A 26,199-nucleotide genomic window follows, 5' to 3' on the forward strand; every position below is an offset into this window, starting at 1 on the left:
ATACATGATGAACCGTGACCTTTCTAAAGTGCGTGAGCGTTGCATGTAATTAACACAACAGTGATGGTCAAGCCAAGTTACAGTGATGAGACCTAATGAGCGACTTATGCTGAACAAGAGAATTACGAAAAATATAACTGAGCGAAGTATCAAATTGTTCTTAATTTGCTTCTGAATCTACATTTGTATGATTACTCGCCAATTCACACATAAGGGTCTGGCAGAAGGTGCATAGGATCACTTTCAGACTACTTCTCTACCATTCCACTCTGAAATACCACGTGGAAAAAAATTAAAACCTAAATATTTCCCTAAGAACTCTGACTTCTCCATTTACACTATGGTCGTTTCACCATATGAGGGTGGTAGTTAGCAAAACATTCTGGTATTCCTAGGAGAAAATTCGTGAATGAAATTTGGTTCTAATGATTGCCACCTCAGTTCCTTTATAGTATCCGTAACATCTCCTTCCATGTTTTGTAATAACAGAGAATGGCTGCCCTTCTTTGGACTTTTTAGATGTTCTTTGTCGATCCCGCTCAGAAATGCTCCAGAAGATGGCAGACAAGTGTAGTGAAGGCTGTCTCTTTAGTGGATTTGTTAGACGTTCTAAGTATTCGGCTAATAAAACTTCAGTTCACCTTCCCCATTATATTTTGTTTGTGATTGTTTCACTTTAAGCTGTCCTTAACTGTAATCGCTAGGTGCTTAGTTGAATCGACAACCTATAAATCTTAGGTTTAACCGTGTAAATGGGGATGCATGAAAATTTTAATTTAACTTGGGTCCAATAATGTTTATTAGATACCACGCTTGGAAATTAGCTAATAAAACCAAGAAACAAAATCTCTTAACAAGTCGAGCAAAAGTCGAGCAGCACGAGGCTGCACAGCTGGGGGGGATATACCAAGATTAAGTGGAGCCGTCTAATCTATCCTTATATCCGAGTATTGACACTTTGCTTTGGGAAATGAAGTGTTGTCTGAGACGTATTTGTTCATTAATAATACCTTTGAAGAGCATGTGCACGTTGTTCCTATTGAGCTAGTATTTCTCATGCTTGTGATAGAAAGACGAGGAAAAAATAGTGTCACTAAACAATCTACACCTCACAAATAACACACAAGTTTCGTGCAATATCGACACAGAAAAACGTTACCTAATTTCCAAATAAGGGACTGCGCAATGGGGGAATGTTTGGAAGGAGGTATAAATTTCATCTTTCAGAACTGTATAGAGATATACTAGATAATTTTGTATATCTCCATTCGCATTTCATGTCATACAAAAATATAGCGGCATTGGCCTGAAAATTACACATCCTTTACTGCTTTGTATTGTTGTAGAACAAGAAGACATTGTTACATCGGTTCCTCGATGATTTTTTTTATTTGTAAAACTGCTCGCGCATAACGTAGATGAAAGGAATGTTAGTGCAAGCATAGAAAATCACAGAGAATAAGATATTTATGTAACAATTCCAGATGATATTGCAGCGGAAGAGTACGAATTAAACGTTAGCGTCTCATTTTTGTGTATTCGTAGATACTATACACTGAGGTGACAAAGGTCGAGGGATAGCGATATGCACATGTACAGATGGCGGGAGTATCGCGTACACAAGAAATAAAAGGACACTACGTTGGTGGAGTTGTCATTTGTAAACCGGTGATTCATGTGAAAAGGTTTACGGCGTCACTATGGTCTCACGACAGGAATTAACGGACTTCTAACGTGAAATGGTAACTGCAGCTACACGCAAGACACCTTCCATTTCAGAAATTGTTAGGGAATCAATATTCCAAGACCCACAGTGTCATGAGTCTGCCAAGAATACCAAATTTCAAGCATTACCTCACACCACGGACAACGCACTGGCTGATTATGTAGACCTGTCAGTGGTAAGAGACAAGACACACTACTAGAAATAACTGGAGATAGCAATGTGGGACGTACGATGAGCGTTTCCGTTAGGACAGTGAGGAGAAACTTGGCGTTAATCGGCTATAGCAGCAGATTACCGACGGGAGTGCCTTTGCTAATACCACGACATCGCCTGCAGCGCCTCTCGTGGGCTCGTGAACACATCGGCTGGACCCTAGACGACTGGAAAACCGTGGCCTGGGCAGATGAGTCCCGATTACAGACTGAAAGAGCTAATAGTAGGGTTCCAGTGTAGCACGGACCCCAAAAGGCCATAGACCCAAGTTGTCAACAAGGCACTGTGCACACCAGTGGTGGCTTCATAATGGTGTGGGCTGTGTTTACGTGGAATGGACGGCGTCCTCTGGTCCCAATGAACCGACCACTGACTGGAAATGGCTATGTTCGACTACTTGGAGACTGTCTGCAGCCATTCGTGGACTTCATGCACCCAACAACCCACGGAATTTTTATGGATGACAATTCGCCATGTCGCCTTGCCACAACTAATCGCGTTTGGTTTGAAGAACGCTCTGGACAGTTCGAGAAAATGATTTGACCACCCAGATCGCCCTATATGAATCCCATCGAACATTTATAGGACATAACCGAGAGTACACTCGCAATTATTGACGACTATAGAGGCAGCATGCCTCAATATTTCTGCTTTGGACTTCCAACGACATATTGAGTCCGTACCATATCGGACTGCAGCACTATGCCGGGCAATAGGAGGTCCACACGACATGGACGACAACGGTTCAAACCCGCTACCCTCATTTAGGTTTCACGTGACTTCCCTAAAATGCCTCAGGCAAATGCAGGGATGGTTCCTTTGAAAGGGTACGCCCGATTCCTTACCCAGCCTCCCATAACCCGATGGAACTACTGACTTCGTTGTTTGGTTCCCTCCCCCAAATCAACCAACTAACCAAGCGACACGACATTAAGAGATATCCAATGACTTTTATCACTTCAGTGAGTAGTAAAGCGGTAGGACAAGGATATACAAGAGAAATACAGTGACGGCATACGATTCCTGCCTGGACTGCTACGTCACACTCCCGATCTTAGTGGCGAAAGATGCAGTAGGAGAGGTGGTGTCACAAAATATCATCAGTGACAAGAGTAGACTTTTACTCTAAACCAGTGCCGGTCATCTGCCGACCAGGAAAGCGACCACCGTGGGGTGTGATAGGTAGAGTCGTGCTGCCCCAGCTCTCGCTTCATACCGCGCGAGGTGGTGGTGCCGTCAAGTGCATTTGGAATTAACAGGACTGAATTCCCGTTCGGGCACTCCATGGTTTTCTTAAATCATTTAAGCTAAACGTCTGGATGGATCGCTTGAAAGCGACACGGTCGATTTTATTCCCAACCGTGTCCCACCTGAATTAGTGCTCCATCCATAATGACTTTGGTGCCCAGGGACGTTAAATTGCCGCCTTCCATCTTCGCTTGCAGGCCCCATGCTATGGGTATCAGCGACAGCCTTAGGTAACTCAAAACTTTTGCTGAGTGACTACTGAGCAGTGCATGTAAATCAAGTACAGGAGCCATCTAGTTCTGTTGCAGTTACTGGATGGTCAAGAGGATGTACTATTCCAATATAACAATGCCCGTGCACATACTTCTCGCGTTATCCGGCACGATCTGCTTAGCATTATCACCTAGCCCATTCACGATTGAGAATGTGTAGAACATGGTGAACGACGTCTGATTCGGGCTGCCTAATCATTGACAACCATTCACCAATAGTCACACAAATGGCAATATCGTGCAATTTATCTCCAGTTGCGATTATCGATACGTCCTCACGCATAATTGCAGTACTGCGGACTAACATATGTCATGAAATTTCTGTTGAATAGAAAAGAGGAATGGATTATTATTTAACGTCCCATCGACAACAGGGTCATTAGAGACGGAGAAAAAGCTCGGATGAGGAAATGATGTTGAAGGAAACTGGCCGTGCCCTTTCAGAGGAACCATCTCGGCATTTGCCTTAAGCTATTTTAGGTAAATTACGGAATACCTAAATGTGGATAGCCGGACGCGGATTAGAACCGTCGTAGTTCCCAATGCGAGTCCAGTGTGTCAACCACTGCGCTGTCTCGGTCGGTGTTGTTCGAAGACAGAATGTATTTGCGGGTGCAAGATCCTGTCGAATAAGCAGCCTGTACTTTAAAAAAATACGCGTTTGACCATTACTTTATACGTAGTGCTGAACTGCAAAACTGAAGAGAACTTGCGTCATTTTTATTATGTTGCAGCAAAAAGAAATTAATTTGCTGAACCACTATGCATAATGAACTTCTGCCAAGTTCACAACGCCTCCGGCTGAGCTACTGTGTGGCGTGCACTGTCAGTTTCAATAAGATGAGGGAAAAAGTTAAACGTATCTAAATTAATTACCTCAGTTACAAAAAGCAAAGTTTTAATTAAGTCGTGGTAATATGGACAGAGGCTGTTTCCGATATATTAACAGTAACAGAGGAAGCTCTAGTGATTCATAAAATTTCATTATGCCATATTAAGAAAATGTAAATAAAAATCAATTGCTAGTTAATGAGTGAGGAACTTACATTTAGATAAAAACTGCGAAAACGACGTCTATAAAAGATAAAATGCGGTAGTGCGTAAGCTTTTCCCGTCCCAATGAAGTATTAAGTATGCTTCAAAGCACAATCCAGTAACAGTAAAAAATCAGTTTCGAAGCAGAGGAAGTATTCCATAAGATCGTAAATATGAGAGGATGTTGCATGAAACAATGTTTCGGTAGAAAACAAAGTTAAGCAAAGTAAAAAGTAAAGTAAAACTGTAAAGTTAAGCATTATACGCCATTTTTTACCCGCTGTCTTGTATAAAAACACCTTAGACAGCACAATAGTGTTTCTGTAAACCGAGGATTTCATATGGGAGCACATAATAAATTTAAACATACTAGGTCGTGCTGAAAGCTAATGCCTCCGATTTTTTGATGTGTAAACTCTTAAAGGTTCTTAAGTAAAACAAACTATATTCGCATCCTATACCTTCATTCTTCATGTCTAAATTTTTCGCCGTCCTCTGCCGCTACAAGGCTTCGAACTGTAGCGTGTAATATGGTGATGTGACACGTAACTGTGTCGGTCAGTGAGAAACAGCTTTCTGTAATCGAGTTTGGAATTCGAAGAGTTCGTTCACACGCGGAGCACCCTCTCCTTCAGCAATACAATGCCGTACCACTCACGAATGCTGTGACGTCTGCTGCAATTCTACTCCTTGATTTCACTGACACCGATCATCCATATAGTCCCGACATGGGCCCACCTGATTTTCCTCTGTTTCCAGAACATAAAGAACACCTTCTAGGACCTCATTTTGGTCGTGATGAAGCGGTGCAAGCAGAGGTTGTGGTTACGTCAACGAAGTCAAACATTCCACAGTGATGGTATGAACGAACTGGTCTCGCGCTGGGAGCAATGTGTTCTTTCTATATGAGTGGTGTCTGTTCTTCCGGACAGGCAAGATCAATGCGTTTACTTTTCTTAAAAAAAGCTAAAACTTTGTTAATTATGATGATGCAGTGTTACATCTCCACTTAATTTAAAATCTCCTTTTGTACCATGTCCTTCCATCCAGAAGGACAATCATTCTTCTTTCCTCCTATTCCTGGTCATAATCATCTGAGGGGCATCTGGTTGATTGGTAGACTCCCATAATCTTTGCTGGCGAAATCAGAAACGTAAAATGTATTGAGATGAGTTTGTGAACAAGACATTTCACATTTCTCAGTTCGCTAACAAAGCTTACGTGGACTCTGTAGACATAATGCTCCTCTGAGGAATAGGAGGAAAGTTGGTCCAGCAGAATCAGTGTCCATCTGAATGAAGGAGCGTGGCGCAACAGAAGATTTAAATTAATTGGAGATGTGACACATTATTATTATTATTATTATTATTATTATTAAGGTTTTGGTATTACGCTTGGCTGTCCTCCTTTAGAATACTGCTGCGCGGTGTGGGATCCTTAACAGATAGGACTGACGCGGAGTACATCGAAAACGTTCAAGGAAGGGCAGCACGTTTTGGATTATCGCGAAATATGGCGGAGAGTGTCACCGAAATGATACAGGATATGGGCAGGACCTCATTAAAAGAAAGGCGTTTTTCGTTGCGACAGAATCTTCTCACGAAATTCCAATCACCAACTTTCCCCTCCGAATGCGAAAATATTTTGTTGACATCGACCTACATAGGGAAACGATCATAACGATAAAATAAGGGAAATAAGAGCTCGAACGGAAAGATATATGTGTTCGTTCTTTCTTCGTTCTATACGAGATTGGAATAATAGCGAATTGTGAAGGTGGTTCGATGAACCCTCTGCCAGGCACTTGAATGTGATTTGCAGAGCATCCATGTAGATGCAGAAAACACTAACACACTGATTTTGCCAAAAACGGAGAAGGGATTATTCCTTGTGTTGTAGCTCTCTGGGCTGTCCGTCTCCTGGAGACTCGGTAGCTCCACACGTCTGGATTGCACGATTACGCTCAACACCGAGCTGCAACGACGTCAGTCTCACCGACAGCGGGATTCTACAACTCGGAGCTGTGTTTGACCCCGCAGCCGGACATAGAGTATATTCAGAAAACAGAGATTCTGATCTCTGCTATACTCCGAGAATGAAAGAATTCATTGGCAACAATTGAAAATTTGTACCGAGGGCGGCATTTGCAACCGGGTCCCCTGCTTGCGTTAACCAATTGTGCCACGTTTGCATAGTACTTGGATACAACTGCACGGAGTATCCAAGTGCGCTTGCCTCCTTTATCGAATTTCCCATTTGCCACACACTACTAAAGAAGCTTGTCTTAGCCCTTTTCCTTCTGTTTGCTCGCCACATCACGTGAAATCCCATACGAGGTCGGGTGAAGAGTGCAGTGCACTGAATGACCATATTAGCCTTCACGGCGCATATACACTCCTGGAAATTGAAATAAGAACACCGTGAATTCATTGTCCCAGGAAGGGGAAACTTTATTGACACATTCCTGGGATCAGATACATCACATGATCACACTGACAGAACCACAGGCACATAGACACGGGCAACAGAGCATGCACAATGTCGGCACTAGTACAGTGTATATCCACCTTTCGCAGCAATGCAGGCTGCTATTCTCCCATGGAGACGATCGTAGAGATGCTGGATGTAGTCCTGTGTAACGGCTTGCCATGCCATTTCCACCTGGCGCCTCAGTTGGACCAGCGTTCGTGCTGGACGTGCAGACCGCGTGAGACGACGCTTCATCCAGTCCCAAACATGCTCAATGGGGGACAGATCCGGAGATCTTGCTGGCCAGGGTAGTTGACTTACACCTTCTAGAGCACGTTGGGTGGCACGGGATACATGCGGACGTGCATTGTCCTGTTGGAACAGCAAGTTCCCTTGCCGGTCTAGGAATGGTAGAACGATGGGTTCGATGACGGTTTGGATGTACCGTGCACTATTCAGTGTCCCCTCGACGATCACCAGTAGTGTACGGCCAGTGTAGGAGATCGCTCCCCACACCATGATGCCGGGTGTTGGCCCTGTGTGCCTCGGTCGTATGCAGTCCTGATTGTGGCGCTCACCTGCACGGCGCCAAACACGCATACGACCATCATTGGCACCAAGGCAGAAGCGACTCTCATCGCTGAAGACGACACGTCTCCATTCGTCCCTCCATTCACGCCTGTCGCGACACCACTGGAAGCGGGCTGCACGATGTTGGGGCGTGAGCGGAAGACGGCCTAACGGTGTGCGGGACCGTAGCCCAGCTTCATGGAGACGGTTGCGAATGGTCCTCGCCGATACCCCAGGAGCAACAGTGTCCCTAATTTGCTGGGAAGTGGCGGTGCGGTCCCCTACGGCACTGCGTAGGATCCTACAGTCTTGGCGTGCATCCGTGAGTCGCTGCGGTCCGGTCCCAGGTCGACGGGCACGTGCACCTTCCGCCGACCACTGGCGACAACATCGATGTACTGTGGAGACCTCACGCCCCACGTGTTGAGCAATTCGGCGGTACGTCCACCCGGCCTCCCGCATGCCCACTATACGCCCTCGCTCAAAGTCCGTCAACTGCTCATACGGTTCACGTCCATGCTGTCGCGGCATGCTACCAGTGTTAAAGACTGCGATGGAGCTCCGTATGCCACGGCAAACTGGCTGACACTGACGGCGGCGGTGCACAAATGCTGCGCAGCTTGCGCCATTCGACGGCCAACACCGCGGTTCCTGGTGTGTCCGCTGTGCCGTGCGTGTGATCATTGCTTGTACAGCCCTCTCGCAGTCCGGAACAAGTATGGTGGGTCTGACACACCGGTGTCAATGTGTTCTTTTTTCCATTTCCAGGAGTGTACATCGATGAGTCAAAACATTATGACTACCTGCTTCATAGCTTGTTTGTCTGTCTTTGGAATGAAATACATCACTGATTCGGCAAATCAGGGATCCTACAGGTCATTGGTAGGTTTGTGGAGGTACGTGACATCAGATGTCTACGCATTGGCCATATTATTCGCGCAAATAACAGCCCACTAGTTTGCGTACTCGGTGATTGCGCCCGATAGCGACCCAAATGGGTTCCATAGGATCTATATCAGTTGCATGTGCTAGCCGACATATCAACGTCAGTTTACTATAATACTCCTCAAACCACTGCAGGACGGCCCTGCCTTCGAGACACGAACAGTTATACTGATGGAAAATGACATCGCCTGGGGGATGACATCAAGCATGAAGGGATACAGTTGGTTCGCAGCTGTCAGCGTGTCTTGGATTACAACCAAAAGTCCCATGCAAGCGGAGAGAACGTCTGTCTCCCATTGCATATTACAGCTCTCACTAGCCTGCGTCCGAGACCCGATGCACGTTTCGAGCCACCGTTCATCTCCATGACGGTCTTTGTGAGGACGACCATAGACCTAGCGTAGCAAAATTGAGATTCGACAGAAAAGCCGAATCGTTTCCATTGGCCGACGGTCGAATCTGATGGTCCATTTCACACTGCAATTGAAATTGACGATGTCGTTGGCTCAATGTGTGAACACGTAGGGGTGGTCTGCTGCAGAGCCTCACGTTCAACAATGTACTATGAACGATGTGATCTGAAACACTTATGCGCGCACCAGCATTGTGCTCTTTCGGCAGAGATGCCACGGACGACAATCCATCCCACTTTACAGAGCAGAGAAGCCTTCGAAGCCCACGTTCTGTCAAGAGTCGTAGATTTCCAACTACAGGCTATGCGTAATAATAACCTGCCCGTTCTCAAAGTCGTTTATCTCAATGGTTTTCCCCATTTGCAGCCCATATCTTCGCTAGGGTGATACCCCGTCCGTGTCTGCTCCGCTTACATACTTATATTACAGCGTCAAGTGCCCGGAACGCCACCGGGCGGCATTCATCTTCGCGGTGGTCAGTGGCAGTGGTCGTAATGTTTTGGCTTATCAATGTATATCTGTATGAGAAAGAAGAGACACTCCTCATACGCGCCGTCAAGGCTAATATGATCATTCAGAGCGAGTACGCTTTGCCCTAAATCGTGCGAGACTTCGCATGATGCGATGAGCAAAAAGAGGAAAAAGGGTTGGGGGACGCTTCTTTGGTAGTATCATAGTGTAGGGTTAGCTCAGGTGACTGACAGCATAGGGGAGTTATGTAGGAATTTTATGAAGGAGGATCAGGTAGTGATAGTGTGTGGAGCAGGGAACAGTCTCGATATGGATGGGGAATATGATGTAGATGGTGACCTGGTAAAGATAGCTACTCAAACAGGTGGCACTAATGTGCATTTCGTGCAACTGTTTCAGCGTCATGATAGGCTTCATCTTAATGCGGCTGTTAGGCGCGATAACATGGGGCTGGAGAGGGGACTGGTGGCAGAAGGCACGGGTCACATTTCAGTGGTGCCAGTTGGGTCTATCAGTAGATCGGGTTTCACTAGGCATGGACGGGATCTCAAATGTATGGGAAGGGGACGCTGGCAAAGCTTATAGGTGACAGTATAGTGGGTGGTGGTATCACTAATGGAAACATTCCTGTAGTAGTTGGTGTTAGAACTGCACCTTTATTAAATTGAAGTCAGCTGATAGATATACTACCTTAAAGGAAGTCCCTCTAACTAAGGGCTCACCTACAGAGGACATTATGTTTCCAAGTAGACAAGGAATTAGCATATTTCATCAAAATATAAGAGCAACTCTTAATCCAACTTGATTGTAAAATGTTTATTCATATGACCCGTTTGAGTTCCTCTAGAACCATCATCAGATCTGATACTTCGGTTACAGGGGTAACCCGTCCAAATACAGCAACTTTCACATCCTGCGTCACATAGAAATTTTTTATGTGACGCAGCATGTGAAACTTGCTGTATTTGGACGGGTTACTCCTGTAACCGAAGAATCAGATCTGAAGATGGTTCTAGAGGAACCGAAACCGGTCCTATGAATAAACATTTTGCAATCAAGAGGGATTAAAAGTTACATCATAAAATCACTGACTGCGGCTATCCTATCAGACATTATGTCTGTTTTTGCAAAAATGTAAGAGGTATTAGAGATAAAGTTAGTGAACTGCTTATAGATGTTGACTCTGAAATTACTGGTATATTGGAGCACCACTTAAATAATTTGACAATTCAGAGGCTTCCTTTACTAGGATACATATTATCTGGCTGTTTTTAAAGAGTTCCTTCAGGGGTGGGGGAGTGGCTATGTACGCAAAAAACAGTATTCCATTTGACTCCATAGATGTATCACGGCACTACACTGAACGGATATTTGAATGTTGTGCAGGGCCAGTTGAATTTAGTGAAACTAAACTTGAGCATTTCCGCTCAAGCTAGAAAGAGTTCTTGGTTCACTTTATAGGAAGTACCAAAAATTAGTTATATGTGGTGACTTCAATATAAATTTTGTATATGATGGTACAAGAAAAAGGATGTTGGTATATCTCCTGCATTCATATGATCTCATGCAGACGGTGTTTTTTTTTTTCAGCTTGGGTGCAGGGGACCAGCAGCACAGCCGTAGATTGGTTCAAATGGCTCTGTGCACTATGGGACTTAAGTACTGAGGTAATCAGTCCCCTAGAACTTAGAATTACTTAAACCTAACTAACCTAAGGACATCACACACATCCATGCCCGAGGCAGGATTCGAACCTGCGACCGTAGCAGTCACGCGGTTCCAAACTGACGCGCTTAGAACCGCACGGCCACACCGGCCCTGCAGCCGTAGACAATGTTTTATTCATTCCTCATTACTAGATGGGCATTCTGTCAGTAAATGGATGAATGACCCTTCAGACCATGATGCACAAATTTTAACACTAAAAGGATTTTCTACTCAAACAAATGTCACATATAATTACAAAATATGTAGGGAAGTTAATCCAACAGCAACAGAGAGTTTCTTGAACCTTGTCAAGGAACAAGAGGGGCAGGATATTTATAGTGCCGATAACACAGATGATAAATATAATGCTTTCCTTAGCACATATATCAAGCTGTTTGAGAGTTGCTTCCCATTAGAACGTTCTAGAAGAGGTGCTAGCAGTAATAGGCAACCTGGGTGGCCGACTAGTGGGCTAAGGATATCATGTAGAAGAAAGCGAGATTTATATCAAAATGTTAGAAGTAGTCACAATCAAGCTACAGTAACCAATTACAAACAGTATTGTAAGATGCTTAAAAATGTTATTAGGAAGGCAAAGAGTAAATGGTATGCAAATAGAATAGCTAATTCACAGGATAAAATTAGAACCACATGGTCAGTTGTGAAGGAAGTATCTGGTCAGGTCGACGATATAAAGTCAGTCCGCAGTAAAGATATTTCTGTTACTGATAAATCAGATACATGTACAGAATATAGCAATCATTTTCTGAGCATTACTGGTGAATTAAATGAAAATTTAGTTTCTACAGGGAATCATATAAGTTGTTGGGCAAATACCTTTCCGAGACTGATGTCTGAACTACTCCCCTGTGGTATAGACAACGACAAGATTGAGTCAATAATTAAATCACTGAAGACTAAGGACTCTCATGGACATGATGGAGTGCCTAGCAGAATATAAAAGTACTCTGCTGCACGTGTTAGCCCTGTATTTAGCCATATTTGTAATTTTTCCTTTAGGTGTGGTTAGCTTCCTGAACGATTAAAGTACTCAGTAGTAAAGCCGCTTTATAAAAATGTAGACAATTTTAGCCCTATTTCTATGCCATCAGTGTTTGCTAAAGTTATTGAAAAGCCTGTGTATTTCAGGATGATTGATCATTTTATATCACACAATTTGCTATCAAATGTTCATTTCGGCATTATAAGTCGTTTAACAAATGAGAATGCTATATTCTCTTTTCTCTGTGAGGCACTAGATCGATTAAACTTAAGGTTTCGTACGCTAGGCCTATTTTTTGATTTAACTAAGGCGTTTGACTGTCTGGATCACAAAATATTGATCCCAAAGTTGGACCATTATGGAATATGTGGAGTAGCTCACCATTACTTCACCTCTTACCTTAGCAACAGACAGCAGAAGGTCATTATTCACAAAGTTGAAAATGGTTGTGATGTGGGGTCTGAGTGGGGTACGGACAAATGGAGGATGCCCCAGGGATCAGTGTTGGGGACACTCCTGTTCCTTATTTATGTATGTGATATGCCCTCTAGTATTACGGGAAACTATAAAATATTTCTGTTTGCTGATGACACTATCTTGGTAGTATAGGATGTTGCGTGCAACATTGGCTCGTTTTGGAATAGTGCAGTTCATGACATAAGTTCATGGCTTGTAGAAAATAAAGTAATGCTAAATCATAGTAAGACTCAGTTTTTACAGTTTCTAACACACATGTCAACAAAACCTGATGTTTTATTTCACAGAATGGGCATATGATTAGTGAAACTGAACAGTTCAAATTTGTAGGTGTTCAGAGAGATGGTCAACTGTTGTGGAAAGCCCACGTTCAGAATATTGTTCAAAGACTTAAGCTGCCGTTTTTGCTATTCCAACGGTATCCGAAGTGAATGATCGTTCGACACGAAAATTAGTCTATTTTGCTTATTTTCATTCGCTTACGTCGTATGGTATTATATTTTGGGTAACTCTTCCCATTCTAAAGGAATACGTTTGGCTCAGAAATGGGTATTTCGGGTAATAAGTGGTGTAAGTTCACGAACATCTTGTTGACCCCTGTTCACGAGTCGGGGTATTTTGAAATTGGCCTCTCAATATATACAGAGTGAGTCACCTAACGTTACCGCTGGATATATTTCGTAAACCACATCAAATACTGACGAACCGATTCCACAGACCGAACATGAGGAGAGGGGCTAGGCTAATTGTTTAATACAAACCATACAAATGTGCACGGCAGTATGTTTTTTAACACAAACCTACGTTTTTTTAAATGGAACCGCGTTAGTTTTGTTAGCACATCTGAACATATAAACAAATACGTAATCAGTGCCGTTTGTTGCACTGTAAAATGTTAATTACATTCGGAGATATTGTAACCTGAAGTTGACGCTTGAAACCTCAGACGTTCAGTTGCATGTTGTAACAAACACGGGCCACGGTCGGCGAGCAGCATCTGCAGGGACATGTTTGCGATGACGACCGTGTTTACGAGTGTAGCTGTAGTGCACTGTTGTGGTTTGGTCTAGCTGTCGCAGTGTCCGCATGTAGCGCTTGATTGTTATTCTGCATTCGTCTCCGCACGCAGACCAACTGTAGTACACCGTGTTACCAGACGTCTGTGATAGTGTAGTGTTGTAGGAACTGTGACCATGGTGTATTCGAACTCTGAAAAGGCGGAGATGATGGCGAGTGTCGACGAAATGCAGCTGAAGCTTGCAGGGTGTACGCAGAACGGTACCCGGACACAGAGCATCCAACGTGCCGCACATTGCAAAACATCTACCGCCAACTGTATGCAACAGGTATGGTCGTAGCACGCAAACGGGCCCGTAACAGGCCCGTCACAGGAGAAGCGGGTGCAGTTGGTGTGTTAGCTGCTGTTGCCATGAACCCACATATGAGTACACGGGACATTGCGAGAGCCGGTGGACTGAGTCAAAGTAGTGTCATGCGCATACTGCATCGTCACCGCTTTCACCCGTTTCATGTGTCGCTACATCAGCAATTACATGGTGATGACTTTAATCATCGAGTGCAATTCTGTCAATGTGCATTAACAGAGAATGCGTTGCAGTTCTACCTGTTTACCGATAAAGCGGGTTTCACAAACCACGGGGCAGTGAATCTACGGAACATTCATTACTGGTCCATGGACAATCCTCGCTGGCTCAGACAGGTAGAGCGACAGCGACCGTGGACTGTAAATGTATGGTGCGGAATCATTGGCGACCACCTCATTGGTCCTCACTTCATTGCAGGGGCCCAAACAGCTGCAACATACATCGCGTTTCTACAGAATGATCTGCCAACGTTGCTCGAAAATGTCCCACTGGAAACGCGTCGACGTATGTGGTATCAGCATGATGGTGCACCTGCACATTCCGCAATTAACACTAGGCTGACCCTTGACAGGATGTTCGACGGGCGTTTCATAGGACTTGGAGGACGCATAAATTGGCCAGCCCGTTCTCCTGATCTTACACCGCTGGACTTCTTTCTGTGGGGTACGTTAAAGGAGAATGTGTACCGTGATGTGCCTACAACCCCAGAGGATATGAAACAACGTATTGTGGCAGCCTGCGGCGACATTACACCAGGTGTACTGCGGCGTGTACGACATTCATTATGCCAGAGATTGCAATTGTGTGCAGCAAATGATGGCCACCACATTGAACATCTATTGGCCTGACATGTAGGGACACACTCTATTCCACTTCGTAATTGAAAACGGAAACCACGTGTGTACGTGTACCTCACCCCTCATGGTAATGTACATGTGCGTCAGTGAAAAAGACCGATAAAAAGGTGTTAGCATGTGGACGTAATGTGCTGTTCCAGTCTCTTCTGTACCTAAGGTCCATCACCGTTCCCTTTGGATCCCTACGTAATTCGGTGCTCTCCGATACACACGATCGAACAGCGGAGGAGTGGTACTCAAGCGTCAACTTTAGGTTACAATATATCCGAATGTAATTAACATTTTACAATGCAACAAACGGCACTGATTACGTATTTGTTTATACACTCCTGGAAATGGAAAAAAGAACACATTGACACCGGTGTGTCAGACCCACCATACTTGCTCCAGACACTGCGAGAGGGCTGTACAAGCAATGATCACACGCACGGCACAGCGGACACACCAGGAACCGCGGTGTTGGCCGTCGAATGGCGCTAGCTGCGCAGCATTTGTGCACCGCCGCCGTCAGTGTCAGCCAGTTTGCCGTGGCATACGGAGCTCCATCGCAGTCTTTAACACTGGTAGCATGCCGCGACAGCGTGGACGTGAACCGTATGTGCAGTTGACGGACTTTGAGCGAGGGCGTATAGTGGGCATGCGGGATGCCGGGTGGACGTACCGCCGAATTGCTCAACACGTGGGGCGTGAGGTCTCCACAGTACATCGATGTTGTCGCCAGTGGTCGGCGGAAGGTGCACGTGCCCGTCGACCTTGGACCGGACCGCAGCGACGCACGGATGCACGCCAAGACCGTAGGATCCTACGCAGTGCCGTAGGGGACCGCACCGCCACTTCCCAGCAAATTAGGGACACTGTTGCTCCTGGGGTATCGGCGAGGACCATTCGCAACCGTCTCCATGAAGCTGGACTACGGTCCCGCACACCGTTAGGCCGTCTTCCGCTCACGCCCCAACATCGTGCAGCCCGCCTCCAGTGGTGTCGCGACAGGCGTGAATGGAGGGACGAATGGAGACGTGTCGTCTTCTGCGATGAGAGTCGCTTCTGCCTTGGTGCCAATGATGGTCGTATGCGTGTTTGGCGCCGTGCAGGTGAGCGCCACAATCAGGACTGCATACGACCGAGGCACACAGGGCCAACACCCGGCATCATGGTGTGGGGAGCGATCTCCTACACTGGCCGTACACCACTGGTGATTGTCGAGAGGACACTGAATAGTGCACAGTACATCCAAACCGTCATCGAACCCATCGTTCTACCATTCCTAGACCGGCAAGGGAACTTGCTGTTCCAACAGGACAATGCACGTCCGCATGTATCCCGTGCCACCCAACGTGCTCTAGAAGGTGTAAGTCAACTACCCTGGCCAGCAAGATCTCCGGATCTGTCCCCCATTGAGCATGTTTGGGACTGGATGAAGCGTCGTCTCACGCGGTCTGCACGTCCAGCACGAACGCTGGTCCAACTGAGGCGCCAGGTGGAAATGGCATGGCAAGCCGTTCCACAGGACTACATCCAGCATCTCTACGATCGTCTCCATGGGAGAATAGCAGCCTGCATTGCTGCGAAAGGTGGATATACACTGTACTAGTGCCGACATTGTGCATGCTCTGTTGCCCGTGTCTATGTGCCTGTGGGTCTGTCAGTGTGATCATGTGATGTATCTGACCCCAGGAATGTGTCAATAAAGTTTCCCCTTCCTGGGACAATGAATTCACGGTGTTCTTATTTCAATTTCCAGGAGTGTATGTTCAGATGTGCTAACAAAACTAACGCGGTTCCATTTAAAAAAAAGTAGGTTTGTGATAAAAAACATACTTCCGTACATTTTTGTATGGTTTTTATTAACCAATTACACTAGCCCCTCTCCTTACGTTCGGTATGCGGAATCGATTCGTCAGTATTTGATGTGGTTTACGAAATACATCCAGCGGTAATGTTAGGTGACTCACCCTGTATATTGCTTGCTGTCATTTCTTGTTAACTACATTAGTTTATTTCCAAGAATAAGCAACTTTCACTCAGTTAATACCTGGCAGAAATCAAACCCACATTTGGATCAGAATTCCTTAACTCTTGTGCAGAAAGGTGTGCAGTATACTGCTGTGTCCATTTTCAATAAGCTACCACACGAATTCAAAAATCTTAACATTAATCCATGCGCTTTCAAATCGAAACTGAAGAGTTTCCTGATGGGTCACTCCTTCTATTCTGTCGAGGAGTCCCTTGAAAAATTAAGCTGATTCTTGTTGTGTTGTTGATTGCTTTTACTTGAACTTATGGACTGACTTTTTTCGAGTTCATAAACATTTGATTTTTATCTGTTATTACTTTTACCTTGTAATTTCATGTACTGACACGTTTCATTACCTTGGAGATTTGCGACTCAATTCGGTCTTACGGAACTTGACGTATAAATAAATAAATCAATCAATCCAGCAAATGGAAATTTGGATTGAGGGGGGAGGCGTTCTTCAGTACTCCACCCAGTTACGTGTAACCACTGTGACGAGTTGATGGAGATGATTAACGCACATGTCTTGAAAACAGCGGACTAGGGTTCGAATCCTGGCCTCCATACAAATTTTCATTCGTCGCAAAGGAATTCGCTCTTTGCCAGAATGCGGGAGAGATCTTAATTTCTTCTATTTGAAGACAAAAATTTGTTCTTTACCTGGACGACTGTATTGAGAAATAAATATATACACATGAGGATTAAGGATGTAGAGTGTGAATAACTTTTTGTATAAAAATATTTAAAAGTTTGCGCAAAAAAATCAGAGCCATTGCTTTTCATCAATGCCTCGTATACTGATTCTCGCAAACAAACGAAAACAAATTTAGAGTACTCTCATGAGGAAACGAACTTAAGATGCAAACCTAACAGTGTATGTCATCAGCCTGCTTCGTGAAAGAGAACGATACGATGCTCTGCTCTAACGAGTCCACGAGACACTGACAATTCAGAGGAATCAAAGGTCCCTCAACTTCCGGTTATAACTCACGGATATGGATCAAAGTGCTACCCAGTCTTAACAAAACTAGTAAGTCTTTTAGCGAAGGTAAGAAGATGTTGTGAGAAAGCCACTGAACCGTGATTTATTTTCAAAGAATATTCTTAAGAGTTTATTTTATTTACTAGCGATTCATCAAGAACATTACCACATGTAATCACACTATGTAAGCATGGAAGTAGTTGCCAGGGGTTAACTGATGAAATCATAACCAAATTCCTTTAACAAATGGCAATTTTATTCACTTTAATAGTGCGCAAAAGCATTTTTTAAAAGAAACAGATTTAAAATTATAATCAAACAGCACCATCTAAATATCAAAGTTACAATTTATTCAGAGGCAGAATGAAACAAGTTTTGACTGTCTGAGCTTTCAGGCAGAGAACCTTGCTTCTCCCTTTTGACACGGCCGTAGTTACGACCGCTCACAACAGCCTCTGAAAGACTACACTGGTGCAAATCTGCAACACACCAGATAACTTTGAACTAAGAGTTTTAACAATTTACACAAGCACACAACTATGCACCTTCCGTAGGAGGAATGGAAATGGTACAAAACACTAACAATTGAAATATTAACCTTGCCACCGAAGGTGCAACTTCTAAGAAAAGTCTTACGGTGAAAGGGTGGCAACTTTATAGACTAAAATGATCATTTAAATAAAAGCCCATGAAATGCAATCTTATATAAAATTCTAAAAGGTTGGCCAAACAATAGTTAAGATGCCCTACAGTACACAGATACCGCCTCTTAAGATCATAGGCAATAATATCAAAGTTTCCAAAGACCAAAACAAATTTCAGGTATTAGGCCGTTACACACCAAGCAATAAATTCGTTAACACACCAAATCCGACAAACATGACAGCGGCAGCTACTAACGTACGGCAGATTGATAGGGATATTACAGAAAAACCCGAACCGCAGGTTGCTCTAACCCGCCCCTACTCCACAAGGGAGAAACGGACCACCCAATTTATAAACAACCACCTTCCCGCAGGTGGGCAAACGGAGAAGAATGGTGGGACGACCCCAAAGCAAAACGGCTGGTGACCTCACCAAGAAAACAAGTAGAATTTAACAAGAGTAAAACAAACAATATATCACCAATCACTTAACTTCTAATAAACTGCGATTTCTCGAGAAGACCTGGCGCAGCACCCCCAAATCGCTCTCCCGAACGGTCCGCTGCCCGCCGCTTCAACGGATGCAGGAAGGCGCGCCGATCTCCCGCCTCACGGCGTCGCAGCTCGCACCGGCCAGACTGATGTCGTGGGTTGACTCCAGCTGCTCTCGTCTCGACCACGAAGCCACAACCCCTCGCTATACGCCGCGGCCCACTGGACTCACGTGGCGACCTCACATGCGCCGACGCTCAAGGCCGACAAGTCATCTTGTGTCTCAGTGCGCGACCGACCAACCGATCGATCCAACCGCCAATGACCATTGCCTGAGCAAACTCGAGCAGACTGGCGGCTTAACGCGCAGACTCAGATGCAGGAACTAAGCCCCCACCCGGCGACCACTCGCTGAGTTCTCTTACTGGCGGAGTGGGAAGACTCATTTTGCCGGCTTTAAAGGTTGATCCGAACGACAGACAGACACTAAATGCCTAACAAATGCGGACGAGAGACAGACTAGCAAGCTGGGGACGAGAGACTGACCCAGACGGACCGACTGGTAAGGTCATAGCGCCCCTTAAATGCACGTGAACAAGCAAACTTTCCCCTTCCCGCCAGACGGAGACACCAAAGCTGCGATTGCCACAGCGGCGCCACCGCCAGAAACGAAGGGCGACTGCTTCACAATACGCGCTGCGGCGCGCTCTTCAAAACAGCAATTTTTTTTACCACGGCTCAGCCACCAGAGATTTGCTTCTCATGTAAGCGTTTTGGGAACACAGCTAGACAGTGTGGAGAGTCCAGGTGGCTCATGAATACCCATAACAAATAGAACGGAAATACAAATTGCTGCGGAGTCTTCAGTCTATGGTCGTGATGGATTATTGTTTTGTGTTACTTTTGATTTATTGTCTGAGTCGTAAAAATGAGTGCCGGTGAGGCAACGGATAAACATTGTGTCGTCATAGAACAGGTTATAGAATGATTAGTGAATCAGGTAGCTCAAATATGGCCACGTAGAATGGTTGCGGATAATAAACTGGTAGAAAAATATGGGGTGATAGAATTGTTGAATCAGAGACTCTAGGAGTGGCTCCAGCTGTTAATAAACTTGTTTCGTTCTTTTATGATAGCTCATCTGAGGATGTTTAGTGTTTATAGAAGATCTTAAACCATCCACTAACACAGGAGGTTGCTCAAATAAACAATTCTTCCAGACTGCAAGGTTGTGTTTATGGGGAGATGCGAAGTTGTTCAAACGGTGCACGAAAGCACAACGCAATGCAGACGCTTTTGGTCAACTGAGACAGGGGTTGGTGTAGAGATATAGGATACAAAATAGTTCACGGCTTTTTCGTGAGCGATTGCGTGTAGTATCCTGAAAGCATAATGAGATAGTAGCAGACAGAAATAGGAAGTTAAATGTTCATACTTACGAATTGTCACAAGAGTAAGGAGGTAAACGGAGTGGTACTACAGGAAGCCGAGCAACAGACACTTATGGCTGTTCTGCGAGGTTTAGCACCAAAAATGTGAAGGAGGGTGTGCACAGTGGAGCCTAAAGATCCTCGTGCAGGGGTTAGAGTACCACTGGAATACGAGGAAATCGAATGGTGGACAGGTGTAAGGGACCAAAGAAGTGTGTTTGCATCAAATGTGAAGTGTTTTAATTGTTCCCGTGTGCAGCATATGAAGAGCCAAAGCTACCAACCACGAAGGAGTGATGGGTATTGCATGGGCTACCAACAGTTTAATGGGAGTAGTAGTTGGGGTAGTGTAGGTTGTAGGGGTAATGGTAGAGGTCGCCTGGGGGGGTGGGGGGGGGGGGGGAAGAGGCGTAGAAAATGTCCACTAACTTAAGAGAGAACCTTAGAGGCCGGAATACTGGAGATCCCGGTAAAAATTAAATCAGTAAAAACGAATGCGGGGCTAAAATATGATATAATATATGTAAGAAAATGTGGAGAGTAAATAGTTTTGTTGGGTGCAGGTCCGCATGTGTCAGTGGCCTCAAGATAGTTAGTACGTAGGATGCATTGGAACCCACAACGCTACAGGTTCGTGGAGTAGGGTTAATTATATACGACCTGTGGGGTCAGTAACGATGAATTTTCCGTTTCAGGCAACTGAGTCTAGGCAATGTGTGTGATTGGTGTCTCATGTAAGTGAGAGCTACGACATGATCCTAGGGTTATGCTTTCTGCATCAAGATCATTCCATAACTGACCTTATATAACATACATTCGAGCTTTTTGGGAAGATGTTCCGGCTAGAGGAAGCTGTTGTCAACGTTGATCTTTCGCGAAGAGCGTTTAACATATGAGGCAATCCGATTAAATAGCGAAGAATGACACTGAGGCTTCATTCGCATGATTTTGTGTCGAGTGGCACCGGAAATCGCTATGGATGAATGTGGAGCCTGACTCACGAGGTAATATGTTATGTAAAAATGGTTCAAATGGCTCTGAGCACTATGGGACTTAATATCTGAGGTCATTAATCCCCTAGACTTAGAACTACTTAAACCTAACTAACCTAAGGGCATCACACACATCCATGCCCGAGGCAGGATTCGAATCTGTGACCGTAGCGGTCGCGCGGTTCCAGACTGAAGCGACTAGAACCGCTCGGCCACCCCGGCCGGCAATATGTTATGTATATTGGAACCGCTGGAACATAGTGAAGTGTTGGATACAGTGTGTTGTTTGGCGAAACTTAGTATTTTGTTCATACAAGACATGGATGGAGGCGAGGTAGCACCCATAAACTAAGATACTTGTGGCGCCGAGGAAGTTAAGTTATTGAAAGAAACATTGTTGGCCACATTGGACATTCTGGATGAGGAACATTGCCGCCCAGAAGGTGTAGGCTGTAAGGGGACACGGGAAGCTGCTAGGATTGCATTTCGTGAAAAATTGAAGCATTTTGAAGGAATAGAGAGAACGCAGAAGTAACTGAAAGAGACCTACATTACCAGTTAAAAGTTTTCAACCACCTGTCACAACCATGGATTTGTGTTTAAAATAGGAATTCGTTTTAAATATTCGATCATATCCCCGTTTCGACAGTAAAAGAGGTATAAACATGTGAAGACTAAGGGCCTCTATAGTGTGTTTCATTGGTCATTCGCATAGAGGGACTCTGATGAATATCCACAACAACACTGACGTGCCTTTCCTAATATGGTTCCATTGAAGTAGGCCTCATTACTTCAACTGTATGGGTAGCAATCGTTTACATTAATTTTCGTACACTGTGTGCATGTAGCAGTGTGTTTGTAGCTTGATCACGATGATATCATATTACTTTGTAATGTGACGGAAGCAGGTGTTTGGAAAATAAAATAACTACTGTAACGGGAACTCTGCATCAGGTAGGTTATTCAAGGAGGACAATAACAATAGTCAGTGTAGTCCAATCTACGTTGGTGTACACATTCCAGCAGTACAAGCAAATTATTGCCAATGCTAGCTTTCCGCGGTCTGGAAGACACTGAATGAAATCATAATGGGAAGAGTAGCTCATATGTGTACAGAGTAAACGTCAGAGGACTCGTGCTGCACCTGAAATTCGTGAGTAAGTAAATACTATGCGAGAAGCTCCACTCGGTGTCTCAACAGTGCAGCGCTATCTTTTTGAACAAGGTTTAAAGGGGTGTGCAGAGGCCTAAAAACGTTTATTACACTAAACAAAATGAGGTGAAAAAGGTTTCAATGGGCTCAGCAACATAAAAAACTGGAGCGTGCAGCAATGGTCCAAGGTTTTATTACTGGATGAATCTAACTTCGAAGTAACTGGAAGCCATCAACGAATGTTTGTACGTCCACTTCGTGGAGAACGTATAAAGGGTCAGAATGTGACACTATCGCGTAAGCATGGTGGAAAGTCAGTCATTGTGTGGGGATGTTTTGCGTGTGATGAAGTCGAAATCTAGTGCGAATTAATGGAAAGCTAAAGAAGGAAGGATATCACTGGATACTGATTAACAACACTGTTCCATCTAGCAAGAGACTTATTGGTAGCGGATTTGTTCTGCAGCAGGACAGCGATTCCAAAAATGCTTCTTAACTATACACGGCATATGTCAATAGAAAAGATGAATGTGGGGAACTGAAAAATACAATTTGGCCAAGTCATTCATCTAACTTAAAGCCTGTTGAATTCTTACGGTATCAACATGACAAGGAGTTCTGAAAACTGAGGTCATCTAATCTACATCTACATTTATACTCCGCAAGCCACCGAACGGTGTGTGGCGGAGGGCACTTTACGTGCCACTGTCATTACCTCCCTTTCCTGTTCCAGTCGCGTATTGTTCGCGGGAAGAACGACTGCCGGAAAGCCTCCGTGTGCGCTCGAATCTCTCTAATTTTACATTCGTGATCGCCTCGGGAGGTATAAGTAGGGGGAAGCAATATATTCGATACCTCTTCCACACACGCACCCTCTCGAAATTTAGACAGCAAGCTACACCGCGATGCAGAGCGCCCCTCTTGCAGAGTCTGCCACTTGAGTTTGCTAAACATCTCCGTAACGCTATCACGCTTACCAAATAACCCTGTGACGAAACGCGCCGCTCTTCTTTGGATATTCTCTATCTCCTCCGTCAACCCGACCTGGAACGGATCCCACACTGATGAGCAATAAGTATAGGTCGAACGATTGTTTTGTAATCCACCTCCTTTGTTGATGGACTACATTTTCTAAGGACTCTCCAAATGAATGTCAACCTGGTACCCGCCTTACCGACAATTAATTTTATATGATCATTCCACTTCAAATCGCTCCACACGCATACTCCCAGATATTTTACAGAAGCAACCTCTACCAGTGTTTGTTCCGCTATCATATAATCATACAATAAACGATCCTTCTTTCTATGTATTCGCAATACATTACATTTGTCTATGTTAAGGGTCAGTTGCCACTCCCTGCACCAAGTGCCTATGCGCTGCAGATCTTCCTGCATTTCCCTGCAGTTTTCTAATGCTGCAACTTCTCTGTGTACTACAGCATCATCCGCGAAAAGCAGCATCGAACTTCCGACACTATCTACTATGTCATTTATATATATTGTGAAATGCAATTGTCCCATAACACTCCCCTGTGCCACGCCAGAGGTTACTTTAACGTCTGTAGACGTCTCTCCATTGAGAACAACATGCTGTGTTCTGTTTGCTAAAAACTCCTCAATCCAGCCACGCAGCTGGTCTGATATTCCGTAGGCTCTTACTTTGTGTATCAGGCGACAGTGCGGAACTGTATCGAACGCCTTGCGGAAGTCAAGGAAAATGGTACCTACCTGGGAGCCTGCATCTAATATTTTATGGGTCTCATGCACAAATAAAGCGAGTTGGGTCTCACACGATCGGTGTTCAAGAATCCATGTTGATTCCTACAGAGTAAATTCTGGGTTTCCAGAAACGACATGATACGCGAGCAAAAAACATGTTCTAAAATTCTACAACAGATCGACGTCAGAGATATAAGTCTATAGTTTTCCGCATATGCTCGACGACCCTTCTTGAAGACTGGGACTACCTGTGCTCTTTTCCAATCATTTGGAACCTTCCGTTCCTCTAGATACTTGCGGTACACGGCTGTTAGAAGGGGGCAAGTTCTTTCGCGTACTCTGTGTAGAATCGAATTGGTATCCCGTCAGGTCCAGTGGACTTTCCTCTGTTGAGTGATTACAGTTTTTTTTCTATTCCTTGGACACTTATTTCGATGTCAGCCATTTTTTCGTTTGTGCGAGGATTTAGAGAAGGAACTGCAGTGCGGTCTTCGTCTGTGAAACAGCTTTGGAAAAAGGTGTTTAGTATTTCAGCTTCACGCGTGTCATCCTCTGTTTCAATGCCATCATCATCCCGGAGTGTCTGGATATGCTGTTTCGAGCCACTTACTGATTTAACGTAAGACCAGAACTTCCTACGATTTTCTGTCAAGTCGGTATATAGAATTTTACTTTCGAATTCAGCGAACGCTTCACGCATAGCCCCCCTTACGCTAACTTTGACATTGTTTAGCTTCTGTTTGTCTGAGTGGTTTTGGCTGCGTTTAAACTTGCAGTGAAGCTCTCTTTGCTTTCGCTGCAGTTTCCTAACTTTGTTGTTGAACCACGGTGGGTTTTTCCCGTCCCCTACAGTTTTACTCGGCACGCACCTGTCTAATAATGAAGATGTCTGAGGCGTTGGACTCCAATGCTCAAAAAACACTGCAAAATGTAATCTTCAGAATGCCAAGAGTTTTTGGCTCCGTTGTGAGAGCAAGAGACAGTGAGTCGAATTCCGCACACTGCTGTCTCTTTGCTCCACCGCGAAGAACACTAATGCGGAGCCGACGGCCGCGAAGGCTCTACGTTACCAAGGTATGTGGGACCCAGCGGACGACGCGACCATGTCTTGCTTGAGGCTGCCGGCTTGCCACAGGCCTTCGGTCAGCATCACAGAGCACCTGCCCAGCATCCATGCCGAAAACTGCCGCACTTATTCATCACTGGCTAGCGGCAACAGAGTGAGGTGCCTTTGTCTCGCTGAGCTGTGGCAAGTCTTATACCGAAATTAATGGAGGGCAGTCTTACTGTCAGCAGAGATTCCACGGGGCCTACCAGCTTGTTACAGCCACTCACGTCACACCCCTGACTGCAACTGCACTCATCAGACGTTGCCCGAGTCTTCACCATCACTGGCGACCCTTCAGTATGCTCAGAATGGTTACGGCGACCCCACAGCCAGCCTTATATCCATACATAAATTCTCGAATCATTCTGATATATTTTGTAAGCGATAAGGTGCTGCATCACGCTGCTTAATATAAAAGTCGCATTCTTGATACCGCAGGTGAGCAACCAGATGCAAATAATCCGACAGTAGGTTCCTATATCGTCTGCCAATGATAAATCTTAGTAGAATTCTCATTTCATCTCACGATATAGACATCTGACATACGAGACCACATCCAACATCTGCCTGTATGGTGGGCTGTTGATATCGCCATACATAGGTTTTGACAAACTGTCGTAGTTGTGTGCGTAGTTGAGTACTTTCAATGCTCGAAAGACCAATGACATCGTAGCCCCAAGCCAGGGAACAAGGGGCAAACTGATCCACACTCTGTTGTTGCCAGATCTCCTCCCCCTACCCCTTCACTCCCATTTCCATCCTACTACACCCATCTAGGCCACTTGAGTAAGGTGTAAATGACAGGAAATTCAAAAATAGAGGATAAGGTATTGTCCTATGGCTGGGAGATCTGGAGCAGTCTGCAAAATTGC

Source organism: Schistocerca serialis, chromosome 3 (assembly GCF_023864345.2).
Source record: "Schistocerca serialis cubense isolate TAMUIC-IGC-003099 chromosome 3, iqSchSeri2.2, whole genome shotgun sequence".
In the NCBI taxonomy this organism is placed as follows: Eukaryota; Metazoa; Arthropoda; class Insecta; order Orthoptera; family Acrididae; genus Schistocerca; species Schistocerca serialis.